Genomic DNA, 17,107 nt, shown 5'->3' on the forward strand with positions numbered 1-17,107 from the left:
ATGATCCCATGTATTACATGTACATGGCCACATTCTCAACAAAGTTACGTAACGAAACATTCTGTATTCCTTGCTTACTTTTATTTAATGCTTTATAACAGCTGGAATAGTTCGTTAGAACAGGCACCTCACTCGCAATCTGCTCCTCCGCAACGCCTACCACCTACCTACGGCTGAAATTATGAATGTACAGTTAGTAAGGCATAGTAATCATAGATAACACGGCAGGGTCCGTTACAGTGTTTTTCATCTGATTTCAAATATTTCAAATGTCTGAAGTTAATAAATACATTCTTAGTGTTCAAGTCAATAATAGTCATATAAGAAAAGTACTGATCTAATAACAGAGATTTTATAAGGACTTTTCAATGTTCGACATCGCTCATGTGAAATACAGTAAACTGGATGTTGTGGTGCCGAGAGGCGGGGTATCAAAAGTACAAGCTAAAACTTTATTAGCATCTGAACACACTTGTAAACAACGTGATGCCCGGGAAGCGAAGACCCGGCGGAAACAGCTGGTCTGGTTCACTAAAATTCCGTGTACAGTATATCTGGTACTAATGTATAGCGGATCTTTGTTAAGATCCATATGTCAGTAGAGATGGGATGGCAGAAGGTGCTATATATATATATATATATATATATATATAATTCCAAGCTGGTAAAGACCTTTCAAATTTAGCAATAATAGTCATAAAAAAGTACTGATTTGTTCTTGAATCAACTTTTTATGGAAAATGTTTTATGTAACTTTATTTCATTTTAAATAAAATGAAAGACATTCACAGTTAATGTAATTAGATATACATTATTAATGCCATACATTTTTAAATGTAATTAGATATACATTATTAATGCCATACATTTTTGCATAAATATTTATTCAGTATGATAGCTGTCTAACAGAAGTTAAATCCATTTCTCACTTATTCTGACAATGTACTTAACCCCAAATAAAAGAACCCAATAAAAATAGTTGTTAAATAATAGTGAAGTCACGTTGTAATAAACAATAACTCATCTCTCTCGGTTTTTTTTTTGTTTTCTTTGTGTGCTTTGCCAAAAGCCACTGTGTCAAGTGTCCTAGTTGGGTTACCGTAACCGTAACGAACAGCAAGGCCGGCTCTCGATTTTTAATCCCATTTACATCGTTATGTTCGCCGAATTGACATGAATCACTGACAAATATGAATATACTGTATTCAACTTCATTAAAATGGTATTAACGTGCCTAAACTCAGTAATTCACTAAAATTACTGATCCCCGTCCGCGGCGCGGAGGATCTTGATCCCTGGTGTTATTTTTCCCCCATAATGACCAGTCGCTGCAAATTATCCCGCTTATTACATGGCCAACATTCTCAACAAGTAACGACCTGACTCCCAATATTAATTAAAATGCTTTTATGGATTTAGAAAATATTTGTATTGATTTAAAACATAGTTTAATGTATTGATTTAAATTTACATGCATCCGCTAAGAAAAAATAGTCCGTTGTTACCGTTTTTTAAACAGTCAGAATGAAACGGCAGCTCATCAGCTGTGTGTTCACACTCCTAACTCTGATCTTTCTTTTCCAACAGTTAAGTTAACTGTAGGTTACTCTGAGTGACCAAGCTTACAGTTAGTGAAAGTATAACACTTTTTTTTTGTGAGTCACGACCTCGCTGTTTCATTCTAACATAACGCTCCAAATATGACTGTTTCCACTCGGACTTCAAGACAGCAACACCATTGTTTGGTTTCCATGGTAGCGTGTCCTTTTAGTAGCGTGCACTCCTTTCCTGTAAATTACAGGTCCAGCCGGCAAAACAGTAATATGAAATATGAACGTGTAGTTTTAACTGAAATGATCAAATAAAGTCAAAATGTCACAGTGTTTACAAACATTGACCACTACCGTTCACCAGCCCCCACCCCACTCTTTGTTTAAAAACGAATTGGCCATCGGAATGTGTGTGTCCCAACCCCCCCCTGTGATATCTCTTCACAGGGGGGAGAGAGTTAGAACGCTCTGAATTGTCAACGGGTGGGGGGCCTCTCTGGCACGGAGGAGCCGCGGAGAAGTGAATCACAGTGATCTGCTATTTAAAGTAAATTCAACACATATCGACCCTAAATATAGCATATATTAAGAACGAGAAAGTGTTAACATCGTTTTTTTTGTAAACATATGACCAATGTGCGAGGGTGATGACATCAGAGCATCGTCCTATGGGCTTGCCCCCGGACAGGTACAAACAGGTATTCACTCAGAGGGGGGTAGTTACCCATTGTACATGTCAAAAAGCAACATACAGTAGGCGGGGTGGGGGGATGGTGAACGTTACATTTCTCTACAGCAGTGGTTCCCAAACTTTTTGTGCCCAAGGCACACCAAAGGACAAGTAAAAATCTCAAGGCACACCTATTGTGCGAAATAGCCCTTATAACACGGGTTATCACTCATATCAGTAAATATCTGTAAATGTGCATAATTATTTACTAATGCCAAATAAAATGTATAGATAGAACAATCAGTGGTTCAAGTTAGTATATTCCTCAGTGTAACATATCCACTAGTTGCAAAGCTTAAACATTTTTATATATTTTTTTATTTTAAGGGAAAGGATGTTTTCACTACTCAGTTTGTCGACTATGTACGGACAAACTTGATGTCATTACAATCATTTGATTAAGTCCTGCACTTCAAGTAAAATCAAATTTGAAAGGCTCTTGAGTCTATTCTACCATATATCCAAAGATTTTTTAAAGTTTAAAAAATAATTGTATTAAAGTTTTGTTTTTTCATGTGATATGTTCAGCACTGTCATTAAGTTTAGGGATATTTTGTATTATAAAACTACCATACAGGTCATTTTGATAGTTTTAAGAGATGTCATGTAAAAACTCCAACCTGTGTAGATATACATTATACTATAAAGGATATCAGAAGCACTATTTTAGATATTTTAAATTTGAAAAAATGAGGTGCAACATAGTTGACAATGAAAGTCAAACATTTGACGCAAATAACATAGTTGACTGGACACATTATTAACCATCAGCACTATGTTAATTTCAAGGCAGAAGTGCAAATTCCATTGATAATGATGTGTAATGACGTCTACATGTCGTACAAATTGTCAACTAGGTTACCTGTCAACTAAGTTACTACAGTTATTACAGTACTGGGTAACTCAGTTGACAGGTAACCTAGTTGACAATTTTCCCTATTTTGACCCATCATTTCAATGGTAGGCCTTGCCTGGATGACCACATGTCATTTTCTTGAACAGGTTAACATCACATTTGCACATATAATTGAATTAAAATCATTAAACAATTGTAAACCATAACAATGTACGTAACATTGTTGATTGTCAATGAGTATATTAATTGACCATGTGCTATTATACATAAAATATTGTAAAAATGTAGAGGACAATCACCACAGTGTGTTCAAAATGTCTGCCAAAGAGGAACATGGCATCATGTGATGCTGGTGACATGGTATTGGGACAAACAATTTTTTGAGTTAAAGGGGGAAGTTCTGTTAGTAACATAGTTGACAGAACTTTTGCGGACATTCATATATTAAGATATTTAAATTATTTAAAGGGGGAAATCAATTAAAAATATGTTATTATTCTTTAGTATTTAGACTTTTGAATAAATGAATCATTTTTTAAATTTACTTTAATGGTTTTTATTCATTATTTTGAATCCAAGACACGCCTCAACTGAAAAACGGACATAGCAAAAACTGACAATTTAAGAACATCATGACACATTTCAAGCTAAATAAAGCATAGGATGCACATAATGTTTGTGTGATATTATAACATGCTTTCCAATAATAGGCAAAATATCATATTTTGAAGAAAATAGTTAGAATAATTATAATTATCATCAATGGACATCAATGGACATGGAATGTACCCTAAATTGTAGAATCACTCAGCAGTTACATACACCAAACCTTCCAGTTATATTCCTATCAATATTATGAAGGCTTTTACAGAAGGGTTTGGTCATATATAATTCATAGCCTGAATTATATAACATTTTATACCTAAAAACATGGTGAAAATTGATATTTTAGGGCTGTTGACAGTATTTCTGATTTATGGAGTGATACAAAGAGATATCCAAAATCCCTTCTGTAAAAGCCTTAGATACTAATATGACTACAAAATGAAACAATAATTTTGATCCTGGCTTTATCCAAAGTTCAGATTTCGGTTCCTGAAATGTGTTAAAATTGCGCATATTTCATGAGATAATGGTTCATTTGGATATTTAAACATGCTATTTCAGAAAACTTGTAATACAAAAAGTAATTAACTGGAGAAATATTTAGCTGATATCTTTAAGTTAAAAATACCCTATTCACCTGGGGTGTCTCGCCTTAATTAGATGTTTGATAAGTGCAGATCACATAGTTAAAACACGTACACAGATACATTATTGTTGTATTTTTATTAAATTCGACAATGTCAATTTCACTTTCCACTATGTCCACCGTTGTTTTTCACAACCAATGGCAGAACTTTATTGAGGCCTGTAATTAGTCAACTACAGGTCTCTTGAGTCAGTCTTTTTCTTCCAAAAAGCTTGTGACAAGATGTTATTGCTCTTGGGGCATTAAAAACAAGATTTGAACTTTAGTTTTTTATATAATATCTGCATTTTCTATTGTGAAAAACTAAGTCTTAGTTATTTAATATATAGCGCCATCTCCTGGTTAAACCCTGAAATTGGAGAATAGTGGGAGGGCCTAACATTCCTGAATACTGGTCTTTGGCAGGCAACTGGCTGGCAACTGGCTGGCAGTCGGCAGGAAGCTGTATGCTGGGGTCCAAAATAAGAGGCTCCATCTGTAGAACTGCTGCCGTGACCCGGATTCGAACCGGGGTTGCTGCGGCCACAACGCAGAGTACTAACCACTATACGATCACGGCCACTGTAGTTCTCACAGTATTGCAAACATACCATTCTGAAGGCAAGTACACTTACAAAGGGGGCATCCAGATTTGAACTGGGGACCTCTTGATCTGCTGTCAAATGCTCTACCACTGAGCTATACCCCCTATGACTGACAGAGTTCAGACACGTACTGATAGGCTGGGCATTACTGTAAAGCTCAAATGACCAGAAGTCAAACGCCCACGTAGGCTAAAAACGAAATACTTCACATTCGCTTGGTTTCATGTTGAAGGGCCATAATAGTGTTGTTAATCGTTTCAAATGTTCATTGACTTTGATGCACTGTTTGTTGAGAAGTACTGTTGGAAATGTTGAAAGCCCATTGACCCATCATTATGTCCATCCCTCATTCCAGGTTGTACTTTGACGGACAGTTTTTTGAGAAGTACATTAGGAAATGAGGAACAAGTGATTTACTAAAGTGAGACGAGCTAGCCAGGAGTCGAACCTGGAATCTTCTGATCCGTAGTCAGACGTGTTATCCATTGCGCCACTAACCCTGTGTTTTTGCAGCAGCTTTTAAACTGTAGAAAATGAACTAAAAATGCAGTAGGTAGGTTGAAGCAAAAACATAAAAGCAGACGAGAACTGCTGCCGTGACCCGGATTCGAACCGGGGTTGCTGCGGCCACAACGCAGAGTACTAACCACTATACGATCACGGCCACTATAGTTCTCACAGTATTGCAAACATACCATTCTGAAGGCAAGTACACTTCCAAAGGGGGCATCCAGATTTGAACTGGGGACCTCTTGATCTGCAGTCAAATGCTCTACCACTGAGCTATACCCCCTATGCCTGACAGAGTTCAGACACGTACTGATAGGCTGGGCATTACTGTAAAGCTCAAATGACCAGAAGTCAAACGCCCACGTAGGCTAAAAACGAAATACTTCACATTCGCTTGGTTTCAAGTTGAAGGGCCACAATAGTGTTGTTTATCGTTTCAAATGTTCATTGACTTTGATGCACTGTTTGTTGAGAAGTACTGTTGGAAATGTTGAAAGCCCATTGACCCATCATTATGTCCATCCCTCATTCCAGGTGTACTTTGACGGACAGTTTTTTGAGAAGTACATTAGGAAATGAGGAACAAGTGATTTACTAAAGTGAGACGAGCTAGCCAGGAGTCGAACCTGGAATCTTCTGATCCGTAGTCAGACGCGTTATCCATTGCGCCAAAGACATAGCGCGTTAGTCTATGTTTGATAACCGAGAAGTAGCCGAAATACACCCTGCGAGCCGGTTTCGAATCCCGCTCTTTCCCTTGAATGTCAGAACATGCATAAATGTAAAAGTGGAGCGTATTTATTATTTTACCATACTTTTGGGTAGGTTGTGAATACAATTAATGGATCATTTCAGTTCTTCACCATAATCATTCATGATTCATTGTCTGTTTATATTATTGTACTTTGTAACAGAATCTAAATCTTCAAAGTAACTCATGTTATCAAATCAATGAGGTTCAGAGTCAAATCTTTGCCTCTCAAATGTAGTGAAGTTGAAGTATTAAGGAGCATGCAAGTCAGTACATCATTGTACAGTACTTCTATAGATGTAGTTAATATAAAATAGTACTTAGAATATAAGTAATATGACAAATATGTATGAGGATTATTGTTATGTTGTGCATTTATTATTATAATTACAACTTTTAATAAATGTATTAAAACTTAAGAACAAAGTATTAAGTAAATATAACAATAATGAAAGTGAAATATGATCATGAAATATTCCAAACAGAAACATCATACCTGTTTTATATGTATTTATATATTTAAAACAACAGTAATAATAGCAACAATAATTCTTACAATATGTATTGTAAAGTGTAAAATAAAGCTATACAATAAAAACAGTGCAAAATGCAAAAAACCTGCTCACAACAATAAAAACAGTGCAGGAAACAGTGCAAAATGCAAAAAACCTGCTCACAACAATAAAAACAGTGCAAAAAGTTGCACCTGCTCACAACATGTGGTCCTTTAAGGTGCATCCCCTCTCTTTTTTTTTCCATACCCTCTTTGCTCCAGCACAGCCCTCCAGTCCTCATAGGACTGGGTCTCTGATTCTTTACAGTACCAATTGCCAAAGTACTGTAACTGGGCTGGTGGCTTCCTGTCTTTGTTGCAGTTTTTGCAAATGATGGCATCTGTCTTTTTGACATATTTTCTTTTGCCTGATCCAGATTGCTCCCTCTCCTCTTTTCTTTTCCTGTACTGCTGTGTGGTGTACGGCACGTTACTCTGACCGGATGTTAGTGCCTGAGTAGCTGATGGCATAGCTGATGGCAATGGCATATTGAGAAGCATCATCTGAGAGCCTCCAGGCACAACCTGTGAGGGTCCAGGCACTTGAGGAAGCTGCACAGATGGTACCATGTATGGCAGGGGTACTCAAACTTTTTTATTAAAGGTCCACTTGTGAACTTTATACAAGGTCACTGGTCCGGATCAATGGCAGTAAAGTCACCCCCCCCCCCCCCCCCCCTGAAACAAAACTGAAATTAAGAAGCAGTTTCTTATGGCGCGCTATGCATGGGGCCCCCTTGAGGGGGTTTCCCGACATGTCGTTGCAGTAAATGAAAGGCTGTTCCATGTTGTCGTTGCTGTGGACCTTCTTAATCTACCTTCTTTGCGGTCCCCCTTCTGGTCCAAGCACTTGCCTGCCTTGCCTGTCGGCAAACGGCGCCGCTTTATACACTCACACATTCAATACATACATACAGTATGGTGGCTTGGCTGTTTGTCTGTAGTCAATGCCTTGAACCTCGGCAAAAAAGGCATTAGAAGCATTAGAAAGTCAAGGTAAACTTGCGGTTAACTTGCGGTCTGCAATGAGTGTCACGCTCGCGCACACAAGTAAATATATATGCACGTTCATTCTCACTACGCGTCAGACACAAGACGCGCGTACATAATGATGTACATTAATTTATCAGAATCAGATTTCTTTTTTTTAATAATTTTTTTTTTTTATATACACAGGGTTCGGTCCGGATTGATTTGCAGTTCGGTCCGGATCCGGACCTTGGTCCGGAGTTTGAGAAGCCCTGATGTATGGTGTTGGTGCAAGGAAGGGAAGAGCATAGTGTGGAGGTGGTGGTGGGACCTGTGAGATGGCCACTGGTTGGGATCTGTTCTGGAGCTTTGCCTCACCAGCAGTGTTTGGTGGCAGAACAAAGGTGTGAGGCTCAGCCAGACTGCCAGGAAACAGAGATGTCCCTTTCTGCATTGCCACAAGAAGCTGCTCAGGTCCAGCCATGGGAGCGTGAGACCCTCTTTCCCTCGCAGCGCACAGTGTTTTTGTAGAGTTTACAGAGCCTTGTGAAGATGGCCTCCACCACTCTGTTGCAGTCTGGCCACTGTGCAGGACTGTGAGCCCCAATGAAGCACCTGTAAATCCAACAGAATACTTATTATTATGAATTACTAAAGATTGAGATGTATTTGTACTTTTCTGTAATTGTACTTCCCTAAAGTTATGGGGGAAACCCAGAAAGTGTTGTTCTGCTTTATTCCATCTGACACACACACACTTGCTTACAGTATGTCTCTTATGTAATTGTTTGTTTTGGACCCAAGAAAGGAAAGGTGGTGTTCAAGTTAATAAGGATCCTTTAATAAACTTGACTACACTTATTAAGGTGAAGACATGAAATGTTGTACTTAATGGAACAAACCTTTTAGTGCTCTCCACACCTGGTGCCACAATCTTTTTTGTTGCCCTGAATCGCCCCTGCTTCAGTGTATTTTTGTGACGGGGTGAATAGCTGGTCTTCCTCTTGTCCAAATCCCCCAGCGCCTGCCACAGAGTGATTATTTTGGCGCACTCGTCTCCACTTAAGGCCAGTAGGTGTTCTCGGAGACCAAACAAAAACTCTGCCAGCTCCTGGACGGCTCCATACCCCTCGATATTGTCAGGGCCAACACAATCCTAAAATGAAAGATAATTAAAACATATTTGATAGCAACAACAAATGCTATTAATTGTAGCTGACATAACCCAGATTGTGTTACAAGCATGTCCTCCTGGTGGAGGATGGAGGAGGGACCACAGACTGTGAGGACAAGGTGCTGGTGGAGGATGGAGGAGGGACCACAGACCGTGAGGACAGGGTGCTGGTGGAGGATGGAGGAGGGACCACAGACCGTGAGGACAGGGTGCTGGTGGAGGATGGAGGAGGGACCACTGACCGTGAGGACAGGGTGCTGGTGGAGGATGGAGGAGGGACCACTGACAGGGAGGACACAGTGCTGGGTTATGGCTGTTCTGGCCTTGTCCATCACTTCCTCTGGGGAAAGAGGTCGACTCCACGGCCTATCTTTGTTAGACTTCTTGACCTTTGTTGCTTCCAAAGTGTCTGTCAAGTTAAGAATACCGTCCCGTTTTCGAAAGCGTGGTTCCATCTAGAGAATACGAAAATAGTCATATTTAAAAAAACTGAGAAATATGTAATTTATAATAAATATTTAATAAGCAAGCTGTAAAATATTACATATTGATTCAAAGAAAAACTGATGACTACATACAATACAAATTAAAGATGAATAAAAACAAGTACAAATGCAGATTATGCATTTAAATGTAATCAATCAATCGAAATGTATAAATAGCCTATATGTTGTACCTTACAATGGAAACAGGCCTGCCTACTCAAGTACAAGTATTTCATAATAAAAGGTGCTGTTAACTGCATTGTAACAACTGCATTGTAACTTCCCTTCCCCTTTCATTGTGAGGTTTAGTATTTAAATTAATGGTAAAATAAAAACAGGTGTCCGGTTACAGTCAAGGGCAAGATTTGTTTTGCTCTTGTTTTATTCGTATCTCATTTTATTTGCATCTCATTTATTTGTTAAAGCTCGCTTAAAGACTAAATTCACTTTTAAAACACGTCGGTCGCTGCCACCGGTGACGGAGAAAAAAAAGACAATAAAAGAAGCTACGCTCGCTCCCGTCCGGTCCCGACCGAGATTCTCTCTAGCTCGTAGTTATGTTAGTCCTTAACTTAAACTGGGTAATATCATAAACAGACATGTTATTTAGCCAGATATGTCAACATTAAATTAACGATACATGTACATAATAATGCGCTAACTCACGGCCTTCAGATTATGAGACTGACGAGCTGCCTACTGCGCCAACGAGGCATAAAATCTATGTCAACTTAACCAGCCTATTGTAAATGTAATTTTATTTAAATCAACGGAAATTAATGGTTGTCCTTCATGAAAACATACATTGTATGCCTGCAAAAATATATAACTCTAGACAGGTGGCTGTATGCCACTGTCCTCCGTTGAAGCTGCAGGTCACGTCCATGTATGTGAAGGATGGAAACAGCCTGAAACCACAGTTTTGTATTCTGACTCTACACAAATCCAGGCAAAGACTATACAGGCATTATACTCTGATTCCAAACAACAAAGGGGTGTCTGCTGCATTGGCCGGGAGCCGGGAATCGGAGCCGGGTCTTTCGCGTGGCAGGCGAGAATTCAACTACTGATCCACTAATGCTCACATGATGACCTTTGAATGTAATTGTTGGATAGAAGGAAATTGCACAACTGGTAATGTGTCACAGTCATTATCATACTTTTTTTCTGGTTCCTTGAGCATTTCAAGGCATCTAGCTTGTTAATTTATTCAAATCAGAATGCTAGTTGAAGCAGAAAACATCCCTGGGTGGGCTTGAACCACCAACCTTTCAGTTAACAGCCGAACGCGCTGACCAATTGCGCCACAGAGACACATGATCCATTAACTTGAGGGTGTTTGGCCTCAATATTCAAGCCCCACCCACAAACGTTTGCTATTCACTTCTTAAAGCCGGGGGTCAATAGCGTGGCCATCATAGAAGATTTTTCAAGCACCTTTGATTCTATATTTCATGATAAGCTCTTTATCCGTAAAGAAGGGATACATTCCAGTTGTCCTCCCTTACATGGATTTGATGTCTAGCATCTAACTAGAGTTTTCAAATCCCACAGAGTCAGCACCTATAACAACCCACAAAACATCTTTACTGGTACGCCCAAAAGAGCCAAAGAGTAATGTTTTTCACTTTAGCTGATTGCCGGGGAAACCATACATGTGTCTTGTAGACAAAGCTGAGTCGTGTGTCTCTGGGCTCCTAGGATGGAAACAGCCTGTCATCATGGATTGTGTATCTGACTCTGCATAAGTCCAGGCAAGATCCTTTCCACCCAGTAGCTTTACACTCTCCTTGTCTGCAAGGGCTGATTCCAAACAACAGAGGTTGCATTTGCTGGGAATCGGAACCAGGCTTTCCACGTGGCTGACGAGGATTCTACCACTCAACCGCCCACGCTCACATGACATCGTAACTACCACTATTCTGGCGGGCTCAACAATACATCTTTGCTGGTACACCCCAAATACCTGTGTGTCTTGCTGTATCAGGGTCCAGGTGAAATCGTACACGTATCTAGAAGATAGAGCCGACTCTGTGTGCCTGTGCTCCCATGATGGAAACAGGCAACTATCACAAGTTGGCTATCTAACCCTAGTTGAGTCCAGGCAAAATAATATATTAGCTCGTACTCGCTTCCTTTCAATTATGAGTCCCACATGGTGTCAATACAGGCTCACAGGATGAGAAAAACCTGTCATGTCAGACTGCAAATGGGAGGTAATTAAACCGTTGCCCCGTGTGAGGCTCGAACTCACGGCCTTCAGATTATGAGACTGACGCGCTGCCTACTGCGCCAACGAGGCATAACATCTATGTCAACTTAACCAGCCTATTGTAAATGTAATTTTATTTAAATCAACGGAAATGAATGGTTGTCCTTCATGAAAACATGCATTGTATGCCTGCAAAAATATATAACTCTAGACTGGTGGCTGTATGCCACTGTCCTCCATTGAAGCTGCAGGTCACGTTCATGTATGTGAAGGATGGAAACAGCCTGAAACCACAGTTTTGTATTCTGACTCTACACAAATCCAGGCAAAGACTATACAGGCATTATACTCTGATTCCAAACAACAAAGGGCTGTCTGCTGCATTGGCCGGTGTTAGTGATTCTTGAACCCCGAGAGCAGGAGAGACTGAAAAGAGTCAAGGCAAGCTTATAAAAGTTAACAGCATTTAATTACACAAAAGATGCGGTGGTATACAAATGAAATGTGCACGTTGGTGGTTTCCCCTGCCAGCTGTTTGGTCCCGTTCGCGCCGGGTCAGCTGGGGGCAAGGAGAGAGAGAGATCCTTCTTGTGTCTCCCGGGTAAGACCTGTAGTCTTCTCCTATTGGCCGGCGTCGACGGGGGCGTGTCCAATGCAAATCCTGTCGGTTTCTGCTGCTGAATTACATCACTCTGATGTCTGTGGTCATCTAAACATTCCCTAATAAACCTAATTCCAGCGTCAATAAATGAGTGTTAAACTCAGAGTGTTTAGTGTACAACATCACGTTATTTCACCTTCAATTCACGGTTTGAAAACGTAGCATTTCGCCACAAGCTAATGCTAACTGGAAATGACGAAATTCACCAGCGGAAAACCGGAAGTCACTTGTGAATCTTCGGTTTTCAGAATAAAACAGATTTAAATGAAATACAGTGTATTTCATTCAAATTACGCCATATAAACATTGATTTTAATTTCTAACAATCCCTCCTTTCATACCCTTTAAGGTATGAACAAAATACTGAAATCAATGAGTTCTTCATCTGAACTTTGCATAGTACATAACTCATAAAGGGTAAAAAATACAAATAGGAACAATACATGTTCATCATAAATGCGAAGTTTTTCATCTGTGCATAACTTCTAGCTTAAACCTTTAATGTCACTTCGTAAAATAGCAGCAATTAGCTTGGTATGGAAAACGTTGAACTCCCTCCTTTCACATCATACTGTTGTGACAGTTGCAGATTGATCAAAGTGTTTCTTATAAACTGTAGTGGCAGGGAAAAAGGTTAAGGCATGTGGTTTATGTTGAAATGAAAAGAAAACTGATACATGTGTATTATCCTCGCAACTACAGTTGTTAAATGTCCACTTTTATGTATGGTTTGGGGGTGTGGGTCATTAAGCCTCATTTACATATTCACCTGTCGCAGCACGCACGGAGCCTTTATAGTGGGTGCGTCACCGGGATGTCAGGGGTTGGTTCTCACGGGAGGAGGAAGCGTGTGTGAGGCGAATGCGGGTATGCAGCGGGATATTTAAGTTTTCCTCAGTATGTATACATATCTTACAATGCTACGGGGAAGTAAAGGAAAGTAACTGCATTGTGGATATTGCATCGCCCGACCTGGAAGCACGTCTCCTTGGAGAGGACGCGCACAGATCGAGAGAGATTCTCTCAAACAGGGTGAGATCGCGCCTTTGGGCCACGCCGATCATCCTATTTTTTCTTTCTGTGGATTATAGCCTCAATGGGCCTACAAACATTTCCAGTTTTTTTCTGCCGACGGGCGCAGGAGTAACAGCTTTTTTTTGTCAATGAACTATGGCCAGGGTTAGGCAGTAAAGACAATCTCGGTTTATCACCGAGCCAATTGAGATTGTTGCTGCGGTAATACTTTTTTGTTTACTGAGACACTACAAGCCTATGTGTTGAATTGTATTGATTGGATGAGAAAAGAAAAACTTGTTCTGTACTTGTGTAAAAAATAACCATAGTCAAGCAATGGCTTCTGAAGAAAATGTACGTCAGAATATGGAAGCACGCTTAGAAGAGAATGAGCCTGAAGAAGGTAATATAGTGCAGGAGACCAGTGGGCAATACCATGAAAACAGAGGTGATACATGGATAACAAGAAGAAAATCTAGTACTGATATTACCTCTTTGATCGGTTCTCTTTATATATCTGATGCAGAGCAGGAGGAAAGTGTAGGAGGGTGGGACAATCCATCTTACGTTGCATATCCTGCCCTAGCATCTTTCTCCACAGACTTGGGAATAGTTATAGAGAGAGTTAACTCCCTTGAGGCTGATTTCAGAGATTCAGTTAATAGTGCGCTAAACCGAGAAGATAGCATCAGAGGCTGTGTGGGAAAAAATGTTGAAGCACTGGAGCATCATGTGATGTCAACTTTGAAAAACTTTGAAGAAAAACTGGTGAACTGTTTACAACGGCGTGATGAAAAATGGAAGGCAGAAATTCAAAAGCTGAAGCGCGCCATCCTCCCTGCTGTCCATAGGCCCTTGGTCAGTTTTGGTGATAATTTTCAGACGTCTTATGGTTGCACCACTCCAGGTCAAACACCTCGAAGTAGTGCCTCTCACACCCATGCTCCTTCTCTTGGTACTGATACTCAGGTGTCAGGTCCTCATATTAGTAATCCCACTCCTACTCATTCAGTTCCCTCTGCTGTAGTTTCTGTCGGCCGAGTAGAGACACTCAGAAGAGAACTTGATGCTATTGATGCTGCGCAACACGGCAGGACATCATTCACTGACCTACTTCCGCTGGGACAACCACCAGGAGTCATTGACAATATAAACCCCATCTCACCTGTAGGAGCGGTATACCGCCATCCAACCAGTACGCCGGTGGTGTATTCGAAGCCTGTCGTTCATATGGAGTTCCCCTCTTTTGGTGGTTCCAGGGAGGTTGGAGAGGTTTTGAACTTTGTGGATCGCTGTGAAACATTCTTTGAAGTTAGGCCAATAACAGATACAGAGCTAATAGGGGCTTTATCTGGGGTTCTTAAGGGGCCAGCGCATAGTTGGTGGTGTGTAGCAAAAAACACAGTCCATAACTGGCCAGAATTCAAAGAAGCTTTTCATACAGCTTTCCTACCTCCTGATTACCTCATGGAAGTGGAGGAGAAGTTGAGGGATATGGTGCAGTTACCCGAACAGTGTTTGAGGGATTTTGCCTATGATTACCGAGCCCTTTGTCTACAATGGAAACCCGATATCACCGAGGCGGAGTTGGTGAGGAAAATACTCAACAACTGTAATCCCAGAATAGCTGGTTGCCTTCGGGGCACTGTCAGAACCGTGGACCAACTGGTGTCAATAGGCACATTAGTGGAAAAAGATTGCACAGCTGCAAAAGAATATTGGGGAAAAGTGGATCAACAAAAAGCAAAAGAGAAATTGAACAAAAGGCCCCAGGAAAAGTGGAGCGCTAAGAAACCTGCTGATGTAGTGACCATAGTGCAGCGAGGAAAGAGAAATCCAGTAAGTCTCTTACATGTCCCCGTAGAGGTGAGAGGAATGCAGTGTAAAGCTGTTTTTGACACTGCATGTACATATTCCCTCATGCGGCACAGCCAATGGCTGGATGTAGTCCAGAAAGGAGAGCAACTGAAGCCCAGTGAGAACCAAAGCTTTGCTCTAGCTGACGGGAAGACATGCCATGGAGCCTTAGGAAAGGTACAGCTACTCTACGGCTGGCATGAAATGATGTGGTCGCTAGAAACATACATCATCGATGATAACAACCTGGCATTCCCCATCATTCTAGGCTTGGATTTCCTTACCAAGACCTCAACCATTATCAACCTGGGAGACAGAACATATGGAGTAAAGGGGCCAAGGGATTACACGTTCTATTCATTCCTTTCTCAACCTACTGAGATCCCTGGCGCTCACCCCAGTGTTAGTCTCATAATGGCACTTCCGCTATCCAAGTCATTTCCTGGTCAAGAAGAGACTGCCCCAGATTTTTCAGCTCATCCACCAGAGGTTAGAGACATATTGAAGGCTTGGCCAAAGGTGTGTTCAGGCAGTTTAGGAAAAACTAAGGTAGAAGAGCACAAGATATTTACTACTAACGAGGTTCCAGTGCGCTGCAAAGCATACAGGGTATCACCCCACAAGCGTCAGATCATAATAGACCAGGTAGAGCAGATGCTTAGGGATGGCATTATTGAACCGTCACAGTCAGCCTGGGCGTCCCCAGTGGTCTTGGTTCCAAAACCAGACATGTCCCCAAGATTTTGTGTGGACTTTCGACCTCTAAATGCTAAGACTCTGCAAGATGCCTATCCTATGCCACTTATTCATGAGTTGTTGGAGTCATTGCATGGAGCCTCATTCTTCAGTACCCTTGACCTAAAATCAGGCTACTGGCAAGTGGCAATGTCAGAGGAGAGCAAAGCCAAGACAGCAGTAATCACACCGATAGGCCTCTACCAGTTCAAGTGCATGCCATTTGGGCTGAAGAACGCCGGTGCATCTTTCCAGCGATTGATGGAGAAGGTCCTGGGGGAGCTGAGGGGAAAAATCTGCTTTGTGTATATCGATGATGTAATCATCTTTTCACCCTCACAAGAACAGCACCTCAACGATTTAAACGCTGTGATGAAGAGACTTCATGAGGCCAATTTAACACTCAATCTGAAGAAATGCCATTTCTTCCAGCAAGAGTTAAAGTTCCTTGGCCATATAGTGTCTGAGAAAGGGGTCCAGGTGGATCCAGAGAAAACACTGGCAGTAAAAGAATATCCTACTCCTACCAATGTCAAGTCACTGCAACGATTTCTGGGACTCGTGGGATGGTACCACAAATTCATTTCCCACTTTGCAGATATGGCGGCCCCCTTGCATCGCCTGACAAGGAAAGAGGTGGAGTGGATATGGAGCGAAGAATGCCAGCAAAGCTTTGAACACTTGAAACAAGCTATGGTCAGTGCTCCGATCCTAACGGAAACATCTCAACCCACTTTGTGAAATACTTCCACAACCATCCCCTGAGTGGACATCTGGGCAGGCTTAAGACTCTCCTTAAGATCCTTGAGGTTGCCTGGTGGCAGTCTGTCAGGAAGGATGTGTGGGCCCATGTAAAGTGTTGCAACATCTGCCAGGCCTACAAAGCGGATAATCAAAAACCAGCAGGGTTCATGCAGCCTACCCCTGTGGAGGAGCCCTGGGAAAAGCTGGGGATTGATCTCATGGGACCTTTTCCCCGCAGTAAAAAAGGCAATTGCTATCTCCTTGTGGTTGTGGATTATTTCACAAAGTGGGTTGAGATGTTTCCTCTAAAAGACAGCAAGACTCACAAGATTGTCGCCATCTTGAAAGATGAGATCTTCACCCGTTTCGGTGTCCCACGTGAATTGGTTTCTGATCGGGGAGCGCAGTTCACTGGCCATGAAATGGCCAACCTATGTAAATCCTGGGGAGTAACACAAAAGTTCACCACC

General features: G+C 41.2%; 7 non-coding genes across 7 annotated transcripts; all 7 read right to left on the reverse strand.

The window, feature by feature from the left end:
• Positions 1–4,875: 4,875 nt before the first annotated feature.
• On the reverse strand, positions 4,876–4,947 carry trnah-gug. Its single transcript has one exon. It is a non-coding gene; the product is annotated as a tRNA-His (tRNA).
• A 57-nt stretch (positions 4,948–5,004) lies between these two features.
• Positions 5,005–5,076, reverse strand: trnac-gca. The gene has a single exon. It is a non-coding gene; the product is annotated as a tRNA-Cys (tRNA).
• A 323-nt stretch (positions 5,077–5,399) lies between these two features.
• On the reverse strand, positions 5,400–5,472 carry trnar-acg. Its single transcript has one exon. It is a non-coding gene; the product is annotated as a tRNA-Arg (tRNA).
• Positions 5,473–5,564: 92 nt separating this feature from the next.
• On the reverse strand, positions 5,565–5,636 carry trnah-gug. The gene has a single exon. It is a non-coding gene; the product is annotated as a tRNA-His (tRNA).
• Positions 5,637–5,693: 57 nt separating this feature from the next.
• Positions 5,694–5,765, reverse strand: trnac-gca. Its single transcript has one exon. It is a non-coding gene; the product is annotated as a tRNA-Cys (tRNA).
• A 4,889-nt stretch (positions 5,766–10,654) lies between these two features.
• Positions 10,655–10,728, reverse strand: trnan-guu. Its single transcript has one exon. It is a non-coding gene; the product is annotated as a tRNA-Asn (tRNA).
• Positions 10,729–11,643: 915 nt separating this feature from the next.
• trnam-cau lies at positions 11,644–11,716 on the reverse strand. The gene has a single exon. It is a non-coding gene; the product is annotated as a tRNA-Met (tRNA).
• Between the last annotated feature and the right edge of the window lie 5,391 nt (positions 11,717–17,107).

The sequence above is a fragment of the Trematomus bernacchii genome, unplaced genomic scaffold (assembly GCF_902827165.1).
Source record: "Trematomus bernacchii unplaced genomic scaffold, fTreBer1.1, whole genome shotgun sequence".
NCBI classification, from domain to species: domain Eukaryota; kingdom Metazoa; phylum Chordata; class Actinopteri; order Perciformes; family Nototheniidae; genus Trematomus; species Trematomus bernacchii.